A 26726-nucleotide genomic window follows, 5' to 3' on the forward strand; every position below is an offset into this window, starting at 1 on the left:
TCACATGTTTAGGTTTTTGTTATGGTAGCACTTTCATGGACCACCATCTGTATAAGATATCTATTTCTGCATAACAAACGACCCCTCCCCCCAACATAATGGCTTAAAACAGAAAATATTCATCACTTTACAAGATTTCTGAGGATCAGGAACTTGGGAGCTTCTTAGCTGGTTGACTCTGGCTTGGGGTGTTTCATGATGTTTCAGTCAAGCTGTTAACTAGGACTGCAGTTAGCTAAAGGCTTGTCTGGGGCTAGAATATCCATTCCAAGATGGCTCACTCACATGGCTGTTGGACAAAAGCCTCAGTTCATCTCCACGGGGCTGTCTGAGTACCTCCCAGAACAAATGATTCAAGATAAAGAACAGGCAAGAAGTTACTCTGCCTTTTATCACCAAGATTCTGAAATCACACATTCTTATTTCTGCTTTATTCTATTCCTTAAAAGAAAGTCACTAAGTCCAACTCACACTCATTAGGCTCAACTCTTGAGAAGGGAGCAGGGTCAAAGAATACGTAGGCATTTAAAAAACCCAACAACTGCCTGCCCAGGCAGTGGTGCAGTGGATAGAATGTCAGCCTGAGATGCTGAGAACCTAGCATCCTTGAAACCTCGAGGTCGCTGGCTTGAGCAAAAGGTTACTGGCTCAGCTGGAGCCCCCTGGTCAAGGCATATATGAGAAAGCAATCAATGAACAATTTTTTTTTTTCTATTTTTCTGAAGTTGGAAACGGGGAGAGACAGTCAGACAGACTCCCGCATGCGCCCGACCGGGATCCACCCAGCATGCCCACCAGGGAGCGATGCTCTGCCCAGCTGGGGCATTGCTCTGTTGCAACCAGGGCCATTCTAGCGCCTGAGGCAGGGGCCATGGAGCCATCCTCAGCGCCCGGGCCAACTTTGCTCCAATGGAGCCTTGGCTGTGGGAGGGGAAGAGAGAGACAGAGAGGAAGGAGAGAGGGAGGGGTGGAGAAGCAGATGGGTGCTTCTCCTGTGTGCCCTGGCCGGGAATCGAACCTGGGACTCCCTCATGCCAGGCCGATGCTCTACCACTGAGCCAACTGGCCAGGGCCTTCAATGAACAATTAAAATGACACAATTATGAGTTGACGCTTCTCATCTCTCTCCCTTCCTGTCTGTCTATCCCCTCTCTCTCACACAAAACAAACAAACAAAAACACCTACAACTATTCATGGTCTTCCCTTTGCCCTCCAATTTCAGTAGTGACAATGAAGTTATCACTTGGTACCAGATCTGTGATGGAAGCCTCCAGATGACCCCAGTTCCCAGCAGTTTGAGTCATGCTCCCCCCACTCCACAGCCATTTGAGTGGCCTCAAATGAGACTCCAGATATTGTGAAACAGAGACAAGTCATCCCTGCTGTGACGTCATTCTTGACCCTTGGAGCCAATGAAATAGTTTTTGTCTTATGCCACTAAGATTGGGTTGGTTTGTTACACAGCAGTAGTAACTGAAACATCCCCTTACAACAAAATCTCTCAAAAGAGTTGTCTGTTCTTGCCTGACCAGGTGGTGGCACAGTGGATAGATTGTCAGACTGGGATGCAGAGGACCCAGGTTCGAGACCCCCAAGGTCGCCAGCTTGAGCGCAGGCTCATCTGGTTTGAGCAAAGCTCACCAGCTTGGACCCAAGGTCGCTGGCTCGAGCAAGGGGTTACTCGGTCTGCTGAAGGCCCGCAGTCAAGGCACATATGAGAAAGCAATCCATCAACAACTACAGTGCCACAGCAAAGAACTGATGCTTCTCATCTCTCTCCCTTCCTGTCTATCCCTATCTATCCCTCACTCTGATTCTCTCTCTGTCTCTGTCAAAAAGTAAAAAAAAAAAGTCTGTTCTCATCCATATTTCTTATTTCCCCACTTATTCCTCTAATCTGAATTTTGCTCCCTTTTTTCAAGCTTCATAATGATCTCTGAAGTAAATGATCTCTAGGTTGCTAAATCTATACATTTTTCTCTTACACTGCTAAGAGAAATATTAACAGTTTTGTCCAGTTCTTCCTTCTTACATACTTTCTTCTAGTTTCTATAACACCACACTATCCCAGCTCTCTTCATTCATCTCTAGTCACTTCTCAGTCTTTTTTTTTTTTTTGTAAACCGGGAGGCAGTCAGACAGACTCCACATGCGCCCGACCGGGATCCACCCAACACGCCCACCAGGGGGCGATGCTCTGCCCATCCGGGGCCTAGCGCTGTCGCCTGGGGCAGAGGCCAAGGAGCCATCCCCAGCGCCCGAGCCATCTTTGCTCCAATGGAGCTTCGGCTGCGGGAGGGGAAGAGAGAGACAGAGAGGAAGGAGAGGGGGAGGAGTGGAGAAGCAGATGAGCGCCTCTCCTGTGTGCCCTGGCTGGGAATTGAACCCGGGACTCCCGCACGCCAGGCCAACACTCTACCACTGAGCCAACCGGCCAGGGCCACTTCTCAGTCTTATTTCCAATTTCACCTTCCTCTTCCCAGCCACTGGATGATGAAGCTGCTCAAGCTTGGTCCTAAGCCTTCTTTTTTCTCACTTTATATTCTCTCTATCCATATCCACGGTTTTTTTTTTTTTTTTCTTTCATTTTTCTGAAGCTGGAAACAGGGAGAGACAGTCAGACAGACTCCCGCATGCGCCCGACCGGGATCCACCCGGCACGCCCACCAGGGGCGACGCTCTGCCCACCAGGGGGCGATGCTCTGCCCATCCTGGGCGTCGCCATGTTGCGACCAGAGCCACTCTAGCGCCTGAGGCAGAGGCCACAGAGCCATCCCCAGCGCCCGGGCCATCTTTGCTCCAATGGAGCCTTGGCTGCGGGAGGGGAAGAGAGAGACAGAGAGGAAAGCGCAGCGGAGGGGTGGAGAAGCAAATGGGCGCTTCTCCTGTGTGCCCTGGCCGGGAATCGAACCCGGGTCCTCCGCACGCTAGGCCGACGCTCTACCGCTGAGCCAACCGGCCAGGGCCATATCCACGGTTTTAATACCCATCTCTATGACATTGGTGACATTTTATCTCAAACAATTTTATCTGTTAAGTTCCAGGCCGTAAGTTCAGATGCCTTCTTACCATTTTGTATCATTCAGGGTTCTTAAACGGAGACTGGCCTTGGTTGATTTAAGCAGAAATGAATGTATTGAAAGTGCACAGAATCACAGGAAGAGCAGAGCACAGGGATCAGAGCCTATGCTAGACAGGCAGACACAATAGTCAAGTCAGGACTGGCCTGGTAAGGATTCCAGTACTGTTCTCAGCAAACAGAGACAAGGCAGCTGGCGCTGACAGCACAAGCACTGGACAGTGAATGCTGTCACTAGCGGCAGCACTGCCACTCTGGCACCTGGAGATATTTTCTTGCTGCAGCTGTCACCACTGCCAGAAAAGCTTCTTTGAGGTTCCTACTTCTTGGTGTCATAGCTTCTTCTTCATCAAAGTCCCTGGTGCGTGAATCTGATTATCAAATGCAGACATTACCATGGTCCTAACTGTAAGAGATTCTGGGAAAGCAAGTCACTGGCATTTCCAGATCCTGTGCAGAAGGTAGAGTCTATCCTTTAACAACTAATCATGATGTAAGAAATTCTCCAAATATATAATTAAGTTTCAGAAGCTAGGATGGGGAAAATGAGGAAAAAAAACTTCCACTACTTCCTCCTTGAAACAAAGAGTTTATCAACAATCTTATATGCTCTCTTGAGGAACTGGTTTGTAGAACTCTTATGTGTTTCAATTAACAAAGGTTAAAATGAAACCCTTTGCTGTAACAATGGCTAGGTCTTTCCAGAATTCTCAATGGGGATGCTAGCAGAGCAGCTTGAGGACACCCAACACTCCTGATACCTAGTGATTTTCACAGATGTTTCCATTTACCTTTTTGGCTGTCTTTTAATCTTTGTTTGAAGATCTTAGTTAGTGCCTGACCAGGCGGTGGCGCAGTGGATAGACGGTCAGACTGGAATGCGGAGGACCCAGTTTCGAGACCCCAAGGTCGCCAGCTTGATTGAGCGCGGGCTCATCTGGTTTGAGCAAAGCTCACCAGCTTGGACCCAATGGTCGCTGACTTGAGCAAGGGGTAACTCAGTCTGCTGTAGCCCCACGGTCAAGGCACATATGAGAAAGCAATCAATGAACAACTAAGGTGCCACAATGAAGAATTGATGTTTCTCATCTCTCTCCCTTCCTGTCTGTCTATCCCTCTCACTGACTCTCTCTATCTCTGTCAAAACAACAACAACAAAAGATCTTAGTTATTGATTTTAGAGAAGAGAGAGAGAGGAAAAAGGTGGGAAAGGAGCAGGAAACATCAATTTGTAGTAGTTGCTTCTGGTATGTGCCTTGACTGGGCAAGCCCCGGGTTTCAAACCAGTTACCTCAGCATTACAGGTCCACAGTATATCCACTGTGCAACCACAGGTCAGGCTTTTATCTTTTTCTTTTTGTTTCTTCTGTGGTTTTCTTTTTTCTTCTTTTTTTCCCACTTACCTTTCTGAATGTGAGGGAATGCAACTATTTAGCAATAAATCCCTAGAGTAATATAGAAGTGGCATTAAGAAATAGTTGTGAATATTTTGTATCCTTCTCATAGACCCCTATGATCCTCAAAATACATAACTGTTGACAAAACCAAAGGAAAAACTTTGTTTAATAGAGGACTATCTATGCCAGAGGACAGGAATCTATCAAAAAAAATAAATAAATAAAAGAAACAATGTTTTAAAGTGAGTTTTTGTTTTTGTTTTTACTTTTACCACAACACAGTACTTTTCAGTACTGGACCCAAGCATAAGGAACTAGACAACATTTAGTTTATATAATTGATGTTTATGTAATAACAGTGAAAATTCAGTGATTTAAGATTTTAGGGAATATATAACCTGCTTGTATTCTAAATATTAGGGACATAAGTATGTCAGCAGGGCTTGATGTACAATGAATTTTTGTATTTGAAAACACAAAACTTATTTTTACTAGTTTTCTACTTTCTCTGAACTTAAACAAAAATTATTTTCTCTTATCTTACCCTCTTTGGGTTTTCCTCTTTGAATAAAATGTTTGTAACCTGTAGAGGTTTGAGAAAGGTTTTCCTCCGACTAAAATAAATGCTTCAATAAAGAGGAAAATTCTGTAGAGATTTCTTACATTTGACGTTGCTAAACTTAAGTACAATAATGTCATATGCACTTACACAGTAATTGTGGACACGCCTAAGTCCCTCCCTCTTTCCTAAACCAAATTCCCCAGATCCTAGAAATCCAGCCCTTCTGCCCTCCGGAGGCGCCTTTCCTAACGTAAAATACAATTTTAAATTTCAGCTCCTGACTAAATAATGATTCCATAGCCAAGTGCTCAGGAATCTGGGCACCTCAGTGCCTCTGGAGGGTGCAGCGGGGTGTAGTCAAGGGCAGGGGGAGTGGGCGAAGCTGCTGGTTGGTGCCTGAAATCTGTGCGTTGCCCCTTTAATTGTGTCCTCAGCCCTCGGGCGTTTCTGTCCAACGCCCACGTCAGCAAATACCTTTTGTTTCTCTCACGTTGGGGCTACTTGTTTTAGGGCGCAAAGGAACGGCTTCAAAAGGGGGTATTTCCCCTACGGAAGACCAGGAATCTTCCCCAGCCTGCGCGGGTGACCCGCCGATGCGCCGCGGCCCGCGGTAAGAGGCTGCGGGCGGCGCGGGCGGAGGGCGGGCGGGGCGTCGGGGCTGCCGGACCCGCTCGCGAACCTCGCTGCGGGCGAGGCGCGGGCGGCGGCAGCGGCGGGATGCGGCCCGGGGCGCGGTGCCCCAGACGTCCCCGGCCGGGCAGCGGCGGGAGGCGCAGAGGCGACCGGGCGCCATTTGCAGCCCCGGGCGCAGCGGTGGCGGCGGCGCGCCGGCTCCGAGGGGCTGGAGACGGTCACAGAGGCGGCGCTGGCAGCCGGCGGCGGAGGACTCGGCCTCCGGGCGGTGGCCCGTGGGGAGAGGCGGGCGGCGCCCGGGCGCATCGGTTCCCGGACCCCGCGCCCGCCGGGCCCCGCCGCCCCGCCCGGCCAGCCCATCCTGCGCGCCCGGGAGGGGCTGCGGGACAATGGCCGCGCCGTCGCCGCCGGTGCCCGCCTCGCGGTCCCCGCCGAGCACCGCGCCCGGTTCGCCTCCCGGCCCGGCGGTGGCGGAGGAAAGGCGGGAAGGCGCGCGGAGCCTCCTGGCGGCGGCGGGAAGGCGGAGCGGGGACGGTGCCGGGCGTGTCTGGAGCCGTCGGGCGCCGCCGACTCCCCGAGGGTCGGCGGTCGGCCGGTCTCGGGCTGCGCGGCGAGTGATGGGCAGCCCGCCTGATGGGGCTGCTGGGGGCCGGTGCTTCTTCCGCGCGGCCCTGGCCACTAGTTTCCGCGGGAAGGTGGCATGCTGGGCAGTTGTTCGATTTTTTCCGTTCATCTTCCATCGGTTAGTTTTTATATCTTGTGACAGATCCAGACTTAGAACTGAAGGCACCTAAGAAATGTGGAGTTATGGTTATTGTTTTATGATGGAACCACACAGACTCACCTTCTACTGATGTAGACTGCCACCTTTGTAAGTGAGCGGTTTAGCCCCTTCCCCTGAAAATGGGCTTTTACTTCCACATGAGGAAATGAGTTAAACACGGAGTTTCACCTCTAAGCCACGAGGTGAACGATAGCAGCTTCCCAGCGCGCTTGCCTCCTGTTATTGCTCTCCATTTCCTCCTGAAGTCATCTCCAGAATCTTCCGGAAAAGCGACTCAGTCACATTGCCCTTCAACTCTAAAAGCCTTAACTGATCCTTATCCAAAAAAGTTCAAAATCCTTAGCGGGAGAATCAAGTGCGGAATTTTCTCCCCAGTCTAATCTTCTCCAAGCCTCAGAAAAGGTGGGTTTGTGAGACTCCAGGAGCAAGAGCGCTTTACTGACAACCAGGGATCTCATATCTTTATTCCTGGGAATCTACGTGGCCTCGCGCGGTAAATGGGAAGTGAGTATCTAACCAGCCACCTTGGCTAAATGGGCACAGGTAGTTTATGCTGTATTCGTAGGAGGCATCCTGAGCTTCTGGGCTCCTTCTAGGTCGTGGAAATTTCAGGCGGCAAGAAAGAGGGCACCCTGTCAGATCTTATCTCTTGAATTTGAAATCACTGGCTCTTCTGTTGATAATTATTTGGGCCCAGAAAAAAACTTTGTAAACGGTAACATTTAATTCATTTTATATCCCTTAAATTGTATTTTCTACCTGAGCAGGCAGTGGTGCAGTGGATGGAATGTGGACCTGGGACGCTGAGGACCCAGGTTCGAAACCTCAAAGTCGCTGGTTTGAGCCCAAAGGTCACTGTCTTTTTTTTTTTATTTTTATTCAGGGACAGAGAGAGAGTCAGAGAGAGGGATAGATAAGGACAGACAGACAGGAACAGAGAGAGATGAGAAGCATCAATCATGAGTTTTTCGTTGCAACACTCTAGTTGCTCATCGACCGCCCTCCCATATGCACCCTGACCGCGGGCCTCCAGCAGACTGAGTAACCCCTTGCTGCAGCCAGCGACCTTGGGTCCAAGCTGGTGAGCTTTTTGCTTAAGCCAGATGAGCCTACGCTTAAGCTGGCGACCTCAGGGTCTTGAACCCGCATCCCAGACCAACGCTCTATCCATTGCGCTACCGCCTGGTCAGGCCAAAGGTCACTGTCTTAAAGCCCAAGGTTGCTGGCTTGAGCAAGGGGCCACTGGCTCAGCTGGAGTCCCCCACCCCCATCAAGTCACATATGAGAAAGCAATCAATGAACAACTAAAAGTGCCCCAAGTTGATAACTTGATGCTTCTCATCTCTCTCCCTTCCTGTCTGTCCCTGTCTCTCCCCTGCCCCTCTTTTTCTCTTGCAGAAATAAAAAGAAAAATAAATTTTCTAGGCCCCGGGCAGGTGGCACAGTGAATAAGGCGTTGGTTGACCCATGCTCCAGAGATCACGGATTTGACCACCCAGTGGGGGCACCTAGAAGAACCAATCAATGAGTACATAACCAAATGGAACAACTAAGTGAAACTATGAATTGATGCATCTCTCTCTTTCTCAAATCAATGAAAAGGTTAAATTGCATTTTTTAGATACAGAATTTCCCTCTAATAGGCTTAGCTCTTTCTTTTTTTATAGTTTTTTTTTTTTTTAGATTTTATTTATTCATTTTGGAGAGAGGAGACAGAGAAAGGGAGGAGAGAGAGAGAAAAGGAGGGAGGAGCAGAAAGAATCAACTCCTATATGTGCCTTTACCAGGCAAGCCCGTGGTTTTGAACCAGCGATCTCAGCATTCCAGGTAGATGCTTTACCCACTGCGCCACCACAGGTCAGGCTAATAGGCTTAGCTCTTTCAGTGACATAATTATATGTATATAATAAAAGATCTGATGTAAGTTTGATTCCCCTTGAGGGAAGTTTTTGTCACTTTTTTGCTCAAAATTGGTCAGTGGCTCTTCATTTTACCCAGATTAAAGTCAAAGCCCCCATGTAGTCTCATGATGTCCTTCCTACCAGCCTCAACTTCATTTCTTAGTGCTCTTCTCAGGCTTCCTTTCCTACTCCACTTCCATCCTCTGCAGGGCTGTTCCATCTACCTGGAACACTTTCCCCCCAGATACCTACTTATAGGACTCTGACTTCTTTTATTTATTTTAAGTGAAAGGAGGGGAGATAGACTCCTGCATGTACCCGACCAGGATCTACCCATAACTCTGTCTAGGGCCGATGCTCTAATCAACTGAGCTATTTTTAGTGCCTGAGGATAACATGCTAAGACTAACCAAGTTATCCCTAACCCCCAGAGTGATGCTGGAACCAGCCGAGCCACTGGCTGTGAGAGGGAAAGATAGCGAGAAGGGAAGAGAAGTAGATGGTCGCTTCTCTTGTGTGCTCTTAGGAGGAGTTGAACCTGGGACATCCATATGCTGGGCCAATGCTCTATCCACTGAGCCTACCGGCCCAGGGATGACTCACACTTCTTTTGAACTTCACTTAAATGCCATTTTCTCAATGAGACTTTACCAATTATGGTTTTGATTATCTTAAATGTTTTTATACTCCTAAATCCTTCCAGGATTAAAAGATGTTTATCCTCCGAAGATTATAATTACCATGTCAGTTAGCTGAACTCCTGTTATGACCCATGGATTTTTGCTAAGGAGGCTAATGAGATTTGTTTTAGTGACTCTGATGGGGCACATTAAATTCTAGGTTAATGGCTATATATCGTAAAAGAGACAGTCTTCTAGCCCATAACCTTAATTCAAGTTATACTCATTACCTAAATCTTCAGTTGACTCATAGAAATACATGTTTCCATTCAATTCCAAAGACCTTGGAACTTAATGGTTTCTAAAAGACAATATGTAATTGTCTTTTTGAACCATCTTTTTAAAGATCTTTGAACTTAGTGGGAATCTTGAATTCTTTAATATTTTTAGAGCTATTACAGACCTTTAAGTCTCACAGATAATTAAAATGTTTCAATTGAATTCTGGAAGTCCCACATGAATTAATATAACTTGCTGTTTCAACTTTTTAAAAATGTTTATTTTATTGATTTTAGAGAGAATAAGGGAGAGAGCAAGAGAGAGACAGGAACATCTGTTCCTGTATGTGCCCTGACTGGGGATCAAACTGGCAACCCCTGCAATTTGGGATGATGCTCTAACCAACCAGGCTATTCGGCCAGGGCAGTATTTCAACTTTTATTGTCAGTCTACTTATGTAAAATCTAAAACAGATTCCCAAAAAATTCCCATGATTTAATCACACATTTTGAAAACAAACCTTTCTTGATGACCTAAGAATACTGTTATGAATGCAAACTGTATTAATGCCCTATAGATATAAATGTTATCAAGTTATAATTGACCCCAATTTGTAGGGCAATTCCTATTTTATTTGAAACCTTCCTGTTCCTGCTTCATCTCTACTGCCTTAGTTCAGTTCCTAACCACTTCTTGCTTTGACAATTGCCTTTAGCCTTTAAATTGGTCTCCCTGGCTCTGGCTTTCCCACCATTCTCTTCTTCCATGCTGTCTTGGGTTCTTCTATGGGTATGTAAATCGGATAATTGTAACACTAATACCCACTTTTATTAAGTGCCAGCTTAATAAAATGCCTTGTGCTGGGCATTTTGCATACACTATAGTCAGAAGAAGAATGCAAGACTTAGGACTGTCAGTCTGAGGTCAGTCAGCATGAATTCCAATCTCTGTTCACTTGCTCCTTGTGCAGTCTTGAATATTTTCTTGTAATCTCTCTGTGCCTCAGTTTCTTTATCTGTACAATGTGTACAGCAGCACTTATCATAAGTCTATTGTGAGGGCTGAAATAAGATAATGAGTGTCGAGTGTTAGCACAGTGCTCAGTAAACATTCAAACTGGCCTGACCTGTGGTGGCACAGTGGATAAAGCATCAACCTGGAATGCTGAGGTTGCCAGGTCAAGGCACATGTGAGAAGCAGCTGTGAGTTGATACTTCCTGCTCTCCCCCCCCCCCACCTTTCTCTCTCTGCTCTCTCTAAAATCAATAAATAAAATCTTTTTTAAAAATTTCAAATTGTGGATGAAAAGGGGGTTCATTAGAAAGTAAGCTCACTGGGTAATCTGATCATAAATTCCTATACGGGCAGGTTAAGGTGGGTATCATGTCCCAGGCATGTAACTTCTTTAGTAAAAGGCTTATCTTTGCCTTAAGCAAGCCCTGTCCATTGTTTAAGATTATGCCTCTTGAAATGCCTTTTTTCAGACCCCACCTTCTAAATAGTGACCACCCTCAAAAGAACACATTTTAACTATCCTGTAATCCCATCCGCCTTGCTTTTTCCTACTGTCATGGAATCTTCCTTATGTTCCCTGTGTTGATGGTGAAATGGCACCAGAATGTTACTGGTGATTGGAACTCTCTGTTCACCAACCTCAGACTTAAGTTCTTGGCTAAGAAAGAATTCCGAGGCAAGACTCAAATACAAGCAAAAGTTTATTTAGAAAATTAACAGAGGTAGAAGGAGTGAGCTATAGAAGAAATGGGCTCAGGTTCCAAAGGCAAAAGAAGGGCCTTTGGAATTTAGAAGAAAGAAGCCAGGAAAGTGCGCCTGCAGGAAGGGGGTGAGGAAAGGCACGAGCGGGCTCGGAGAGAGTGGCTGCTTTGGGTTCTTTGTCTTCAAGGCTTTTACCTGCTCTCCAAAGGCGGGGAATTCAGGGGAGGTCCTAGGGGAGAACTCAATGGAATGTTCATGGGCTTTCCAGGTTGGTCCCCTCAGGGTCATGGTTTCCACTGATTGGTCGGTACTAGAGAGGGGGTCATTAGTCATTGCTTCTGGTCCTGATGTCAGCTGTGGAGTCACTCCGTCTGGTTTTGCTGCTTTTCTGGGCCTGGAGCTGAAACAAAACTGAGGCCTAGGTCTTATCTGTAGGGCATAATGCTATAGGAAGTGGTTGTGTAAGGGCTTGTATGGGGGTGGAAGGAGGCTGTTCTTCAGCCCCCTTGTCCCTCCTCTGCGGGGTCTACCGCATGTCTAGTAACGTGCTAGGGAGGAAAGGTCAGGGGAGGGTCTGGACTGCATGCCCAGTGATATGAAAGGTCAGGGTGTCTAAACCACATTACCAGTCCTATGCTAGGGAGGGAAAGGTCACGCTGGGGGCCAGGGCCTTGTTTTCCCAGTTTTGCCCGTTGCTAGGCACTAGGGGCTTTCAGCCTGGTGACCTTCTGTACCTGGCCCATTCCTTGCCCGGCTCAGGTCTGTCTAACTGCCTTCCAAACCTCCTTAATTCCAAATGCATAAAAGCTGCAAACTGTCATTTCTTGGAAGCATTTATCTCAGTCTGTTGAGATCTTGCTTCCAGGCATGGCCTCTGTTCAGCACAAATACACTTTTATAAAAATTCTCTAGAGGTTTGGATGTTCTTCTATTGACACAATATTAGCTATTTTTATTGATAGGTAACTCATATGCCATAAAATTTACCCTTTGAAAGTATATAAGTCAGTGTTTTTAGTGCATTCACAGAGTTGTGTATCCATCCCCCTCCTCTCATTCCAGAACCTTTCCATAAGGAAACTGTACCCCTTAATAGTCTTCCCTCGTGCCTGCACCTCCTTAGCCCCTGACAACCGCCAGTCTACACTCTGACTCTGTCACTTGCCCATTCTGGACATCTCATATAAATGAAATACTAAAATATATGGTCTTGACCTGTGGTGGTGCAGTGAATAAAAGCATTGACCTGGAACACTGAGGTCGCTGGTTCGAAACCCTGGGCTTGCCTGGTCAAGGTACATAGGGGAGTTGATGCTTCCTGCTCCTCCCTCCTTCTCTCTCTCCTCTCCCTCCCCTGTAAAAATGATAAATAAAATTTAAAAAAATAATATATATATTATATATATATGTGGTATTTTGTGACTCAATTCTTTCACTTAGTTTCATCTTTTTAGATTTCATTCATGTTGTAGCACATATTAGTACCTTGTTCCTTTTTAATGGCTTAATGTTCTATTGTATGGATACACCTCATTTTCCTTATCTATCTATTCAACAGTTGAGGACATTGGGGTTGTTACTGCCTTATTCCCCCATGTATAAGATGCACCCTTTTTTGAAAAATTTGGGGTCTAAAACCTGTGCGTCTTATACAGTGGTTGTAGTTTTGTTTTTTTTACTTGCATTTCCTGCTTTTATAAGCGGATGAGGAGTTTTGAATTTTTTGAGTTCAATAAGTTTATGCAATTTTTTTTTTCTTCAAATTTCAGCAAAGTTAAGGTGCGTCTTATACATGGGAGCCTCTTGTACATGGGGAAATATGGTATTTTTTTGACATTATGAATAACAACTTTATGAACATTTATGTACAAGTGTGTAGATGTATGTTTTCATTTATCTTGGGTATATATCTAGGAGTGGATTCATAGAATTAAACATTTTTTTTTCATTGATTTGAGTGAGAGAGAAGAACAGAGAGAGAAAGTGAAGGGAGGAGGGAAAGAAAGAGAAAAGCCTAAACTCATTCCACTAAGTTGTTCTACTTAGTTGTGCACTCATTGATTGCTTCTTGTATATTTCCTGGCTGGGGATCAAACCTGTGACCTTGGCACACTGGGATGATGCTTTATCTATTGAGTCATTGGGCCAGGGCCACATAATTTTTCTTTTAATAGCTTTATTGACATATAATTTACAGCCTGACTAGGTGGTGGCACAGTGGATAAAGCGTCGGACTGGGATGTGGAAGACCCAGGTTCAAGACCCCGAAGTCACCAGCTTGAGTGTGGGCTCATCTGGTTTGAGCAAAGCTCACCAGTTTGGACCCAAGGTCGCTGGCTTGAGCAAGGGGTTACTCAGTTTGCTGAAGGCCTGCGGTCAAGGCACATATGAGAAAGCAATCAATGAACAACTAAGGTGTCACAACGAAAAACAAATGATTGATGCTTCTCCACTCTCTCCGTTCCTGTCTGTCTGTCCCTATCTATCCCTCTCTCTGACTCTGTCTCTGTTAAAGAAATATAATTTACGCCTGACCTGTGGTTGCTCAGTGGATAAAGCGTCGACCTGGAAATGCTGAGGTCGCCGGTTCGAAACCCTGGACTTGCCTGGTCAAGGCACATATGGGAGTTGATGCTTCTAGCTCCTCCCTCCCTTATCTCTCTTTGTCTCTCCTCTCTCTCTTTCTGTCTCTCTCTCTCCTCTCTAAAATGAATAAATTAAAAAAATAATTAAAAAAAAAAAAAAAAGAAATATAATTTACATACAATACTATTCACCTATTTAAACTGTGCAATTCAGCCCTGGCTGAGTAGCTCAGACAGTTAGTGTCCATCTGAAATACCAAGGTTGCAGGTTAGATCTCTGTTCGGGGCACATATGGGAAGTGACCAAAGAACACACAACTAAGTGGATCAACAAACAAATGCTTCCCTCTCTGTCTCTCTCCCTTCCTCACCCTGTCTCCTTAAAAAAATAATCATTTTTAAAAAATTAAAATGTACAATTCACTGGTTTTTAGTATATTCATTGATATGTACAACTATCACCACAGTCAATTTGAGAACATTTTCATCACCTCAGAAGGGAAACCTGTACCCTTTAGCTATCATCATGCCTCTCATCCCATCCTCTTCCCCCCATTCCATTCTCCTAGCCCTTGGCAATCGCTTACCTACTCTGTCCTGATAGGATTTTCCGATTCTGGAATTTCGTATGAATTGGATGATACGGTACGTGGTCTTTTGTAATGAGCTCCTTTCACTTAGCACAGTGTCTTCATGGCTCATCAACATTGCATCAGTACTTCATTCCTTTTTATGGTTGAACAACATTTCATTGTATGGGTACACCACATTTTGTTTATCCATTTTCCCTTTGATAGACATTTGGTTTGTTTTTACCTCTTAGCTATCATGAATAATGCTGCTATAACTTTTTATTTTTGGAAAGAGCAAGAGAGAAAGGGGGAGAGAGAGAGAGAGAGAGAGAAGCGTTAACTTGTAGTTGTTTCACTTTAGTTGTGCATTGATTGCTTCTCGTGCCTTGACTAGGGATTGGACCTTGGGCTCAAGCTGAGCCTATAACCCCTTGCTTAAACTGGTAACCTTTAGGCTCAAGCCTGTGCCCTTGGGATCATGTCGCCAATCCCATGCTCAAGCCAGCAAGCCCGCTCTCAAGCCAGTGAACCTGTGCTTAAGCCAGTAACCTCAGCATTCTGGGTTGACTCTATCCACTGCACCACCGTCAGGCTGCTGTAAACATTTGTATACAGGTTTCTGTGGGGACACGTCTCCATTTCACTTGGATATATTATATATATATACCTAGCAATGGAATTGTTGAGTCATGTGGTAGCTCTATGTTTAATCATTTGAGGAACTAACAGGCTTTTTTCCAAAATAGCTGCACCATTTTACAAGCCCTACAGTATATAAAGGTTCTGATTTTTCTACATCCTGGCCAACACTTTCTATTTTCATTTGTGTATATGTGTATTTATTGTAGCTATCCTATTGCGTATGAAGTATGTTTGATTTGTATTTTCCTAAAGATGTTAAACATATCGTCATGTGGTTATTGGTATTTGTCTTTATTTCTTACTGCTATTAACCTTATTTATGTGAGCTGTTATCTTATTTAATCCTCTTAACAGACTTCTTTAGAGCTTTTTTTGTGTGACAGAGACAGAGAGACAGAGAGAGGAACAGACAGACTGGAAGGGAGAGAGATGAGAAGCACCAATTCTTTGTTGAGGCACCTTAGTTTCTCAGTGATTGCTTTCTCATATGTGCCTTGACCGGGGGCTACAGCAGACTGAGTGACCCGTTGCTCAAGCCAACGACCTTGGGTTCAATCTGGTGAGCCTTGCTCAACCAGATGAGCCTGCACTCAAACTTTGTGACCTTGGGGTTTCAAACCTGGGTCCTCCGCTTTCCAGTCCGACGCTCTATCCACTGCGCCACCGCCTGGTCAGGCTAGAGCTTCTTAATAGTCAGGATTCTCATTTTACAAAAGGAAATTGATGGTTAGAGTTAAGTAAACTTGACTAAGTCACACAGGTAGTCATTGGTAGACCTATAATCAGGTCACTCTTCTTAAGATCCTTCAGAAGTGGCACAAACCTGCAAAGTGGAGGGCTTCAGGATCTGGTGCCTGAAATTTTTTTTCTTTTATTTTCCACTGTCTTTCCACAGACCCTGAGTCTTTAGCTATATCTAATTTTTTATCATTCCTAAGGAGATCGTGTTGTTTAATAGCTGTTTATGCCTTTGTCGTTGGTCTTCTCTATCTAGGATGCTCCTTGTCCTCTTTTTCATTGTTTAAAAATTTTTTTATTTATTGATTTTAGAAAGAGAAAGGGAGAGAGAGAGACAGGAACACTGGTCTGTTCCTGTATGTGCCCTGACTGGGGAGTGAACTGGCAACCTCTGTGCTCTGGGCAATGCTCTAACCCACCGAGCTATCTGGCCAGGGTGGGACTTTAAAAAAAAACACAAACCTTTGCCAGTCATAAGAAGAAATCACATTACATTTTGTGGAATACTCAGATCATCTTGGCCATTTTCTCTATTTGTTGGTACTCAAAATTTTTTAAAAGTTTTTTCTTTTTCTTTTTTTTTTTTCTTTCTTAACTTTGCTTGACCAGGCAGTGGTGCAGTGGATAAAGCGTCGGACTGGGATGCAGATGACCCAGGTTCGAGACCCTGAGGTCACCAGCTTGAGCGAGGGCTCATCTGGTTTGAGCAAAAAGCTCACCAGCTTGGACCCAAGGTCGCTGGCTCGAGCAAGGGGTTACTCGGTCTGCTGAAGGCCCACGGTCAAGGCACATATGAGAAAGCAATCAATGAACAACTAAGGTGTCCCAAAGAAAAACTGAGGATTGATGCTTCTCATCTCTCTCCGTTTCTGTCTGTCTGTCTTTATCCCTCTCTGACTCTCTCTCTGTCTCTGTTAAAAAAAAAAAGTATTTTTTTTTGCTTTATTAGGGTGACTAACATAATTATATAGGTTTGAGGTGTTTAATTCTATAATATGATATATCACCTTTACATTATATTGTGTGTCCACCACCCCATCAGGTCTCTTTCTATCACCATTTATTTACTCTCTACCTCTTGTACCTCCTCCCAGCCTTCCTTTCCCTCTACTTCTCTCTTAACCATACAGTTTTTAAGTAATGTTCAATCTTGAATGCGACTCGGTTTGGTTTTCTTGCAAATCATCTGGCTGCCACTTGCAGGAAAAGGGTAAAAGGACATATGTTGCTGTCTTGGTATCTCACCTGCTGGCCTACCTTTGACTAGTTGTCTTGAGAAGTTTATTTTATTGTCAAAGTTAAAAAGTATGTTTGCTTTCAAATTGCCATAATATATTTTAATATTGAAATTTTCTTCTTGCAGATTTAAATATTAAGATTCAGGAAATAAATGAATAAATAAATAAATTTTGGCCCTGGCCAGTTGGCTCAGTGGTAGAGTGTCAGCCGGGCATGCGGGAGTCCTGGGTTCGATTCCTGGCCAGGGCACACAGGAGAAGCGCCCATCTGCTTCTCCACCCTTCCCCCTCTCCTTCCTCTCTGTCTCTCTCTTCCCCTCCCGCAGCCGAGGCTCCATTGGAGCAAAGATGGCCCGGGCGCTGGGGATGGCTGCATGGCCTCTGCCTCAGGCGCTACAATGGCTCTGGTTGCAACAGAGCAACGCCCCAGATGGGCAGAGCATTTTCCCCTGGTGGGCATGCGGGTGGATTCTGGTCGGGCGCATGTGGGAGTCTGTCTGACTGCCTCCCCGTTTCCAACTTCAGAAAAATAAAAAGAATTAAAAAACAAAACAAAAACAACAACAAAATAATAAATAAATAAATAATTTTCCCTTGCTGCTAATCTATGCCAGATTATCTATTTTTGCATAGTAAAAATGAGACCTGATAAATGCTGCCATGTAATTTATTTAAATAAATATTTATGTACCCTAGCAGATGTTTATGTCTCTTCTTACAAAAATACATTAGAAATAATTATTTTCTCTCTACAGGACAAGCCTTCATACACAGACTATATTTGACTTGGAATCTTTCCTTTTTTTACTTCATTCAGTTGATTTAGCAGGATTTCAAGAGCAGCATTTGTAAATCTCCAGGTATGAAAAATCTTAATTCTGGGTACTATACCTAACTTAAATACATAGATAAAAAATATAACTTTGCAATTATAGATTTTTATATCAGAAAATGGATTTATTGCTTGGAAATTCACCGTATAAAACATTGAACATTTGGATCTTCTTGGCCAGGTCTCCCTGTTCGCCTAGTGCTAAATTTTTAATTTACTGCGTCTGTTGTGTCTTCCATTCCACCTTAATCAGAGACTCATGTTACATAGGGCTGCAGATTATCTAGACCAATCCCCTCAATTTGCAGAGAAGGAAATTAAGCCTAGAAAGGTAAAGTTACTGGTCCGTGAACATATAGCTAATTCAGTGATAGAACTGCTGGCAGCTCTCTGATCTCCCAGTACCCCTGCCCACCCCACCCCCCAGAGGTGAAGGAGTATAGCTCAGTAGATACAGGCTGCAGCCTTGGCCGTCACTGTCTGGGCTAATACCCTTTTCTGTAAAATGGGAATAATAATACCACCTACCTGATAGGTTGTTGCGTGTGGGGATTAAAGGAGACAATGCATAGCGCTACTATTATTATTGCTTGTGGTCCTTTTATTTCTCACTGTATTGACCCTTTCACTGAAATTCCCTCCTCTTGGCCAACTTGTTACAGTGTTTTCCTGATTCTCCCTGTAATGCTTTCTGTAACAGTGGCTGAGATCTCTTCCCCATCCTGCTCCACAGTCAAGGGCAATTCTCCTGGTTCTCATCTCAGCCCGTGTTTCCTCTGAGACCCTTCCCTCTACTGGAAGATACCTCCCACATCTCTGTCTTCAAGTCTGACTTCCTCTCTGACCTTCAGGTCAGCACTCTCAATGGCCCTCTGGCCATCCTTACCTGATTCCCTGTTCTCCTCAAACACAGTGCACTTAAAACCGAGGTCATTAATTCTAAACCAGATTTTCCTCCTGACTTTCTAATTTTTGTTACTGATACTATTAAATACCTAGGCTTTAAAAATCACTTGTCTCTCTATCCTTCCACAGCCAATCAGCCATTAAGACCCATGGATTTATTTCTCATTCAAGTATTTTGCATTTTTCTCTTCCTTTTTATTCCTGGATCAGACCAGTAACCAGACTGATAGTTGGAATGGAGTAGCTGTTTTGTTGCCTTGAAATAGCTTGGTTGGTATTCTTTTTCTCTTTCCCAAGAAATCCAACCTCTTGATTCATAATAGAATGTCAGCTTGTTTGTATAGCACATGAATCTTTCTTTTTTAAGATTTTATTTATTGATTTTTTAGAGAGAGAGAAAAAGGGGGGGAGGAGCAGGAAGCACCAACTTCTAGTAGTTGCCTCTCCTATCTGCCTTAACTGGGCGATGCAGGATTTCGAACCGGTGACCTAAGCACTCTAGGTCGACACTTTACCCACTGCACCACCACAGGTCAGGCTCACGTGAATCTTGATTTAACTAAAGACATAGAATATCATTACTCAGAATATCATCATATCTTAATTTTCAGTTACAACATAGATCTGGCTAAATGTGAGACTGATGTTAATATTTTGCCTGCTTGTTTGACAAACTTAAAAAAAATTTTATTTTTGAATATATTAATGTGATTTAAAACTTAAAAGATTTAAAATATACAGTGTAAAGTTTGTCTCCCATACTTATCTCGTCTCCCAGATGCCTCCTCACTTCTAGTTGGCAACCACTTTCTTGTTCATTCGTCTAGTGTTTCTGCTTATTTTTTCTTTCTTAAAAAAAATAATAATAAAGCCCTGGCTGCATAGCTCACTTGGTTAGAATGTCATCCCAATATACCGCAGTCACAGGTTTGACCCCCAGTCAGGGCACATACAAGAGTCAACCAATGGGCCCTGGCCGGTTGGCTCAGTGGTAGAGTGTCAGCCTGGCATGCAGGAGTCCCGGGTTTGATTCCTGGCCAGGGCACACAGGAGAGGCGCCCATCTGCTTCTCCACCTGTCCCCCTCTCCTTCTTCTCTGTCTCTCTCTTTCCTTCCCGCAGCCGAGGCTCCATTGGAGCAAAGTTTGCCCGGGCGCTGAGGATGGTTCTGTGGCCTCTGCCTCAGGCGCTAGAGTGGCTCTGGTCGCAACAGAGCAACGCCCTAGATGGGCAGAGCATCACCCCCTGGTGGGCATGCCGGGTGGATCCCGGTCGGCGCATGCGGGAGTCTGTCTGACTGCCTCCCCGTTTCCAGCTTCAGAAAAATACAAAAAAAAAAAAAAAAAAAGATTCAACCAATGAGTGCATAAGTAAGTGGAACAACAAATCAATGTTTCTCTCTCTCCCTTCCTCTCTCTCTAAAATCAATAAAACAAAAAGTTAATGACAAAAATAAAACATCAACAATAACAGCAGCAAAATAAATGCAATTTCTAATTGACTAAGGTTGTTTACAAGAAGTAAAAGGTAAGAGAAGTGCTGAGAGGGAAGATTATATGTCATTTATCCAGAAGGTCAAGTCTCAGGATAATAGATCCTTTTCATAGACAATTGATTGATCCCTTTTTGGTGCTAGAAATGGTATTAGTCAGGGTCTACTCAGAAACCACTCTGGGCAGTTCAAAGAGAGGGAATTTAATATATGAAATTGGTTCCAGACTGACCTGTGGTGGTGCAGTAGATAAAGTGTCAACCTAGAAAGCTGAGGTCACCAGTTTGAAACCCCAGGCTTGCCTGGTCAAGGCACATATGCAAGTTGATGCTTCCTGCTCCTCCTCCGCTTCTCTTTCTCTTCCTCCTCTATATCTCTAAAAATGAATAAATAAAATCTGAAAAGAAAAAAAGAAGTTGGTTTCAAATGTCTGAGAAGAACTGGAACAGCAAAAGGGAAAAGAGGAACTAGGGGGAGCTAGAAGGAGTCCAATCGTAGATCAGAAGCTGCTGTGTGCCTGAGCTGGAGCCCACAAGTCTGTCCAGGCTGCTGTGCAAATGGAATTGCTGCACCGTCAGTCTGGGTGGGCCAGGGAAGTGCCACTTCTATCAGAGATGGGAGTGCGAAGGATGGTAGGGCTCCTGCAGACCAGAATCACCCCAGCCCTGCTTCCCCTGCACCAACAGCCAGCAATTGCTGCATTTCCACTGCCCAAAGCAGGAAATTTCTTTTCCTTTTTCTGATCTCCTGGCAGGAAGCCAGCTGCAAGGAAGGAAGCCTGGGAAATATCATTTGCAGAATTCCGATTCCATTCATACTGAGTAGCATAGAGCATGGAGGGTGTTAAGCTGAAAGACAACAGACAAATGACCAGTAGAGTCCACCATTTTGGCTACTTGGCATCCATATACACCACTCTTCTCATATTTAAAATTCTAAACAACAAGTTTATGAGTTTGCCTTATAATATGCAGATTTTCTTCATATAAAGACACACTCACGCTCTCCTCAAAATGGGTGGTATTAATTCTTCCTTAAGGTCTGTCACAATCTAATTTAATGGAACCATGCAGTGTTTCCCTGGTGCAAACATTCCTGTCTTGGGAGCTAAGACTTCTGCAGGATAGAAAGCAAAAATTCTGTAAGTGGGTTATCAGAGGTAAAAGTTAAAGGTGGCACTACCACTTTTTTTCTCCTAGAAGTGAGTCTTCAGGCTGTGGGGAAAATAGCATCATATTATGGCAATGGTTAAAAGCATCTACCACATCCATTTGGTTAGCACCCCGATCTCTCAGGGTATCATCTGTCAGATGGGGCCATAATGGAATATTCAGTTGGTTTTTCCACCATTTTATCAGGCAAGCTGCTTCTGGGCGATGGAGTACATGGCAAGCTCATGGTGGCTAGGCAGAGGCCAGCTGATGTCCACAGAACAGGTCAGCTTGTGCCCCTGGCTCCTGAGCGCCTCCTCTGCAGCTAGTACCTTTATTAAGCATTCACATAAGACACTAAAACCTCATGCCCTGTGCCCATTCCAAGAGGCATATCCATCTAACTTTTCTTCACTCGCCTTTTGGTTATCAGTGCTTCTGTCTGGTGCTAAAATCCATACCTGTGTCTATCTCTATGTCCATGCCAAGTGGACCACCAGATGCCCAATGGGGCTATGTCCCTTCCCACTGCCTTTCAAGGACACTCCTGATTGTAGTTGTGATGTTTAAGACATCCACTTGCAGCTGGTGCTAGCATATTGTGCAGAACCTCCTCTAAATAAAGCCTTAACTTTTTCTTCCTCAGTCATCTAGTTGTAAGGAACTCGCCATGGGGCCATATGGGTGAGTAGAGGAAAGGCAGCAATGCACCAGGAGTAGGTGCTGTGGGAACTGTGCCATCTGCTCATGACCTTATGTGTGGCTTCAGACCTGGTCAGTCCGGTCTTGTACATAACACTTCCTCTTGATGGAGTGCTGCTGCACCTGCCCAGCTGTATAATTTGGAACATTATAACACTCATGATAGGCAACTCAGGCATGGCCACTTGGTGTCCCACTGCCAGCATCTAGCTCTAAGAAGAGCCTAGTAGCATTCCAAAAGCTCTTTTTCAAAAGGAGAATAGCTGACTGCTAGAGAAGTGTGGTGATTAATTTTACGTGACAACTCACCTGGTCTGCTGTATACAGGGGAGCCAGAATTCCAAATCAAGCTCCCTTGCTTGATTAGCTTTCATGGTTATAATTACAAGCTGGTCTATTTCAACTTTTATCTCTTTGACCATTTTAAACGTTCTTATTGAAAGTCTGATGAATTTTTATTCTATTTTCTGAAACTCTTGGGGTTCTAATGCTCCTGTTTATATGTTGGTTCGTTCTTTATAAAGAATGATTTCCTCATACGTTTTAACATTTTTGATTTATTCATTTAACAACACTGATTAAGCATCTACTGTGTAACTCAAATGCTGTTCAAGGCGCTGGGAGTACATAAGTAAACAAAACAGACAAAGTTTTTGCTCTTTTGGACCTTAAATTCTAGTAGGAGAAGACAGACAATAACTAAATAAGGGGATGGAGAGTGGGAGGGGGTGCTTATATGGGATGGTAAAGGAAGACATCTCTGACAAGGTGACATGTGATCAAAGACCTAAGAGATGTGAGAATGTGAGCTGTGTGTGTATCTGGGGAAGAATTTCCAAGCAGAGGGAACAGCTAGTACAAAGGCTGTGTGACAGGAGCATATCTTGAATGTTCAGGAATGAGCAGAGGCTGTTGTAGCTGGAATGCATGCATGAAGGTAGGGCAGAAGTAGAGAGAGGTACCAGGAGTGGGGAGATGCAGATCATACAGGGTGTTTTAGGTCATGAGAAGAACTTCAGAGTTGGATAGGGAACCATTGGAGGTTTTTGCTCGGAGGAGTAACATGATTTCACGTATTTTAGAAGGTCACTCTAGATCAGCAGTTCTCAACCTGTGGGTTCCGATGGCTTTAGGTGACCCCTGTGTTTTGGTCATTCGACCCCCGCCGGGGTCGTGACCCACAGGTTGAGAACCGCTGCTCTAGATGTTCAGTATTCAGACTAGACTAAAGTTGCAAAGAGAATAATTAAGAGGCTGTTGAACCGACCAGGTGGTGGCACAGGGGGTAGAGGGTTGACCTGGGATGCTGAGGGCCCAGATTTGAAACCCCAAGGTCTCTGGCTTGAGCAAGGGGTCACTGACTTGGCTGGAGCCCCCCTGATCAAGGCACATATGAGAAGCTGCCAATGAGCAACTAAGATGCCGCAACTATGAGTTGATGCTTCTCATCCCCTTCCCTTCCTGTCTCTCTCTCTCTCTCTCTCTTTCTCTCTCTCACTAAAAAAAAAAAAAAGGAGGCTAGGTGGTGGTGACTGGGATCAAGGTGGCCACAGCAGTAGTGGACAGAAGTGGAAAGGATTTTTTTTTTTTTAGGTAAAGCCAACAACATGGAGTCAAAGATGACTTGTAATGTTTTTGGTCTAAACAGCTGCGATAGAGTTATCATTCCTGAGGTGGATGAGACTGTAGGAAAGACAGATTTCAGAGGAGGGTGAATGAAGGATGTACTTTTGGATGTGTTGAGTTTAGGATGCCTATTAAGCATTGGAGCAGGGATGCAGGTAAACATAAACAGATATGAGTCTTAGGTTCAGGGAAGAGGTTGTGGGGCTAAATATGTAAATCTGTCAGTCATAGACTTAAAGATAGTATCTAAAATTGAGAATGGGTAGGCTTCCTAGTGAATGTGGGTGGAGAGAAGGTCTGACCCCCACAGCCTGGGACATTCCAGCTGTCAGGGAGGAAAAATGTTCCTTGACTCTCTTCCTGGCCACATCTAATAATTAAAATGACAAAGACAGATTAACAGGAGCAACACAAACAAGTTTATTTAACATAAGTTTTACGTGAAGTGGAAACCTTCATAAGGAAGTGAAGAGATAGTTAGACCTGAGTATTTTTATCCCTGGTTCGATGAAGAGTAGACAGTCATGGAGGAATACAGCAGGTTAAGGACTATGAGATGAGTTTAGTAAGCTGGCGAAACTCAGGAAAGCCTGTTGGTTCAGATTCTTGTCAGGGTCCCTTTGCCTTCTGAGGTGAGGAGGCACATTTCCTTTGGGTATAGGGAAGGCCCTCTCTCAAGGTTTTATGACCTGTTGTAGGGGAGAAAGGAGTTAGGGTGTTAGAGTGACCTTCCTGCTTCTGTTGTTTCCTGGAACTCCTTCTTTTCAGAATATTCAGTGTGCCAAGGGTAGTGTGTCTTCAATCCTACAGCATTTAGAGATTAGTCAAATAAAGAACCAGCAGAGGAGACAGACCAAGTAGCCGTCTGTCTACTCGGTCAGGAGAAGGACCGTGGAGAAATGGTGTCCTGGATACACTGTGACAATAACATGGGGACAAAGAAATGACCATCAGGTTTAACATGCAAGTTGCTACTGCTCTTTTAAAAAGTTGTTTTGATGGGTAGGAATAAAAACCTGATTAAAATAGGTTCAGGAAAGAATGGGAGGGCCTGACCAGGCAGTGGTACAGTGGATAGAGCATCATACTGGGACACGGAGGACCCAGGTTCAAAATCCCAAGGTTGCTGGCTTGAGCACTGGCTTATCCATCTTGAGCGCGGGGTTGCTAGCTTGAGCGTGGGATCATAGACATGACCCCATGGTCACTGGTTTAAGCAAGAGGTTATTCACTCTGCCATAGCCCCCTGGTCAAGGCACATATGAAAAAGCAATCGTTGAACAGCTAAGGAGTCACAATGAAGAACTGATGCTTTTCATCTCTCTCCCTTCCTGTCTGTCTGTCCCTATCTGTCCCTCTCTCTGATTCTCTGTTTCTGTCAAGGAAAAAAAAAAAAAAGAATGGGAGGAAAGTGAGGACAGCAAGTGAAACATACAAAACAATCAACTCTTTCAATGGATTTGTGTCAAAGGAGCAGAGAAATAGAGTAGTAGCCAGAGGTAGATGTGAAATCAAGGGGAGGGTTTGTTTGCTTCTTTGTTTTTACAATAGCAGATATTAGACATCATGGTGGTGCAGTAGTGAAAATTATCCACTTTGTATAAAGAGGGGAATGATTTTGAGTTTAAGCTCAAATTAAGCAAAGCTTATTTGCCACCTGGCTTGGGTTCTGAGAGCATCTTTCCTGAGAAGTTTTGTATTTGGTTCTGCAAGATGCTTCACAGGCACCACCACCCCAGGACTAATTTTCTTGTTAATTTTTCAGCTTGAAGTTTCCCACACCAAGCAGGTAAAATAAATTTGAAGTCTAGAACCTCAAAAGGCACAACCTGCCCTGGCTGGTTGGCTCAGTGGTAGAGCGTCAGCCGGCATATGGAAGTTCTGGGTTCGATTCCTGGCCAGGGCACACAGGAGAAGCGCCCATCTGCTTCTCCACCCTTCCCCCTCTCCTTTCTCTCTATCTCTTTCTTCCCCTCCCGCAGCCAAGGCTCCATTGGAGCAAAGTTGGCCTGGGCACTGAGGATGACTCCATGGCCTCTGCCTCAGGCACTAGAATGGCTCCAATTGCAGTGGAGCAATGCCCCAGAGGGACTGAACATCGCCCCCTGGTGGGCATGCCAGGTGGATCCCAGTTGGGCACATGCGGGAGTCTGTCTGTCTGCCTCCCCTCCCTGCTTCTCACTTTGGAAAAATACAAAAAAAAAGAAAAAGAAAAGAAAAGAAAGGGCGCAAACTTGGGTTTGATATCTAACCTTGGGACAGTTATTTTCCCTATCCAAGGCCATGCAAAGACAGACTTTCTTTACCTTTCCCCTGAATTTATGGACAAAATTTACTAGTCCCTTTTCATTAAGGTTGTACTCCTTAGAAGGTTCCAACTTATGTTACTAATAAAAACCCTATCCCACATTGCAGTTTTAGCTCTGCTTCCTCTCCACTTCTGGCACTTAGAGATTTCATATTCATTCTTGCAAGCCCAGCCTTATATTTAAAAAATTTTGGTTAGGCCCTGGCTGGTGGCTCTTTGGATAGAGCATTGGCCTGGCATATGGACATTTCAGGTTTGATTTCCGGTCAGGGCACACAGGAGAAGCGACCATCTGCTTCTTCTCCTCTCCCTCACCCCTTCTCTTCCTCTTTTCCTTCCACAGCCAGTGGCTTGATTGGTTTGAGTATTGGGCCTGGGCACTGAGGATAGCTTGGTTGGTCCCAGTACTAAAGATACCTCGAGCATTGGCCCCAGGCTGGGTTGCCAGGCCGATCCCGGTCGGGGCACATGTGAGAGTCTGCCTCACTATCTTCCCTCCTGTGGTGGTGCAGTGGATAAAGTGTCAACCTGGAATGCTAGGTTGCTGGTTCACAACCCTGGGCTTGCCTGGTCAAGGCACATATGGGAGTTGATGCTTCCTGCTCCTCCCCCCTTTCTCTCTCTCTCTCTCTTCTCTAAAATGAATAAATAAAGCTGTTAAAAATATTTTTTAATAATAAAACAAATTAATTAATTAAAATGGGAAGTTTGGGTTACATTTTAGCCAGCATCTCTAAAGGTCTGTGGTAGGAAAGTTTCCACACTTTCAAGACCACTGTTTTGCTGGAATCAGAAATCTTTTCCCTTCATTCTTTACCTGGCTAATTCCTGATCATCTTTGAGGTCTCAGATGAAATATTACTTCTTAGAGAGGTATACTTTAACCCTCTCCACCCCAATCTAAACTAGTATACCCTTTTACACTTCTCATAGCATCTTCTTCCTGTCTTAGCACTTACCCTG

At 44.7% G+C, this 26726-nt stretch overlaps 1 protein-coding gene across 3 annotated transcripts in view; it reads left to right on the top strand.

Moving 5' to 3' along the window:
- Positions 1 to 5393: 5393 nt before the first annotated feature.
- ZBTB8A (zinc finger and BTB domain containing 8A) overlaps positions 5394 to 26726 on the top strand; it is a 38837-nt gene continuing 17504 nt past the window's right edge. For 2 of the 3 annotated variants that reach the window (XM_066375728.1, XM_066375725.1), the window contains exons 1-2: positions 5394 to 5649; positions 17503 to 17607. The gene's annotated coding sequence lies outside the window, so the exon portion shown is untranslated. Of the gene's footprint in view, positions 5650 to 6883; positions 6961 to 17502; positions 17608 to 26726 lie in introns of those variants that run through there. The other variant, XM_066375727.1, reaches the window with a different exon arrangement.

The sequence above is a fragment of the Saccopteryx leptura genome, chromosome 3 (assembly GCF_036850995.1).
Source record: "Saccopteryx leptura isolate mSacLep1 chromosome 3, mSacLep1_pri_phased_curated, whole genome shotgun sequence".
NCBI lineage: Eukaryota > Metazoa > Chordata > Mammalia > Chiroptera > Emballonuridae > Saccopteryx > Saccopteryx leptura.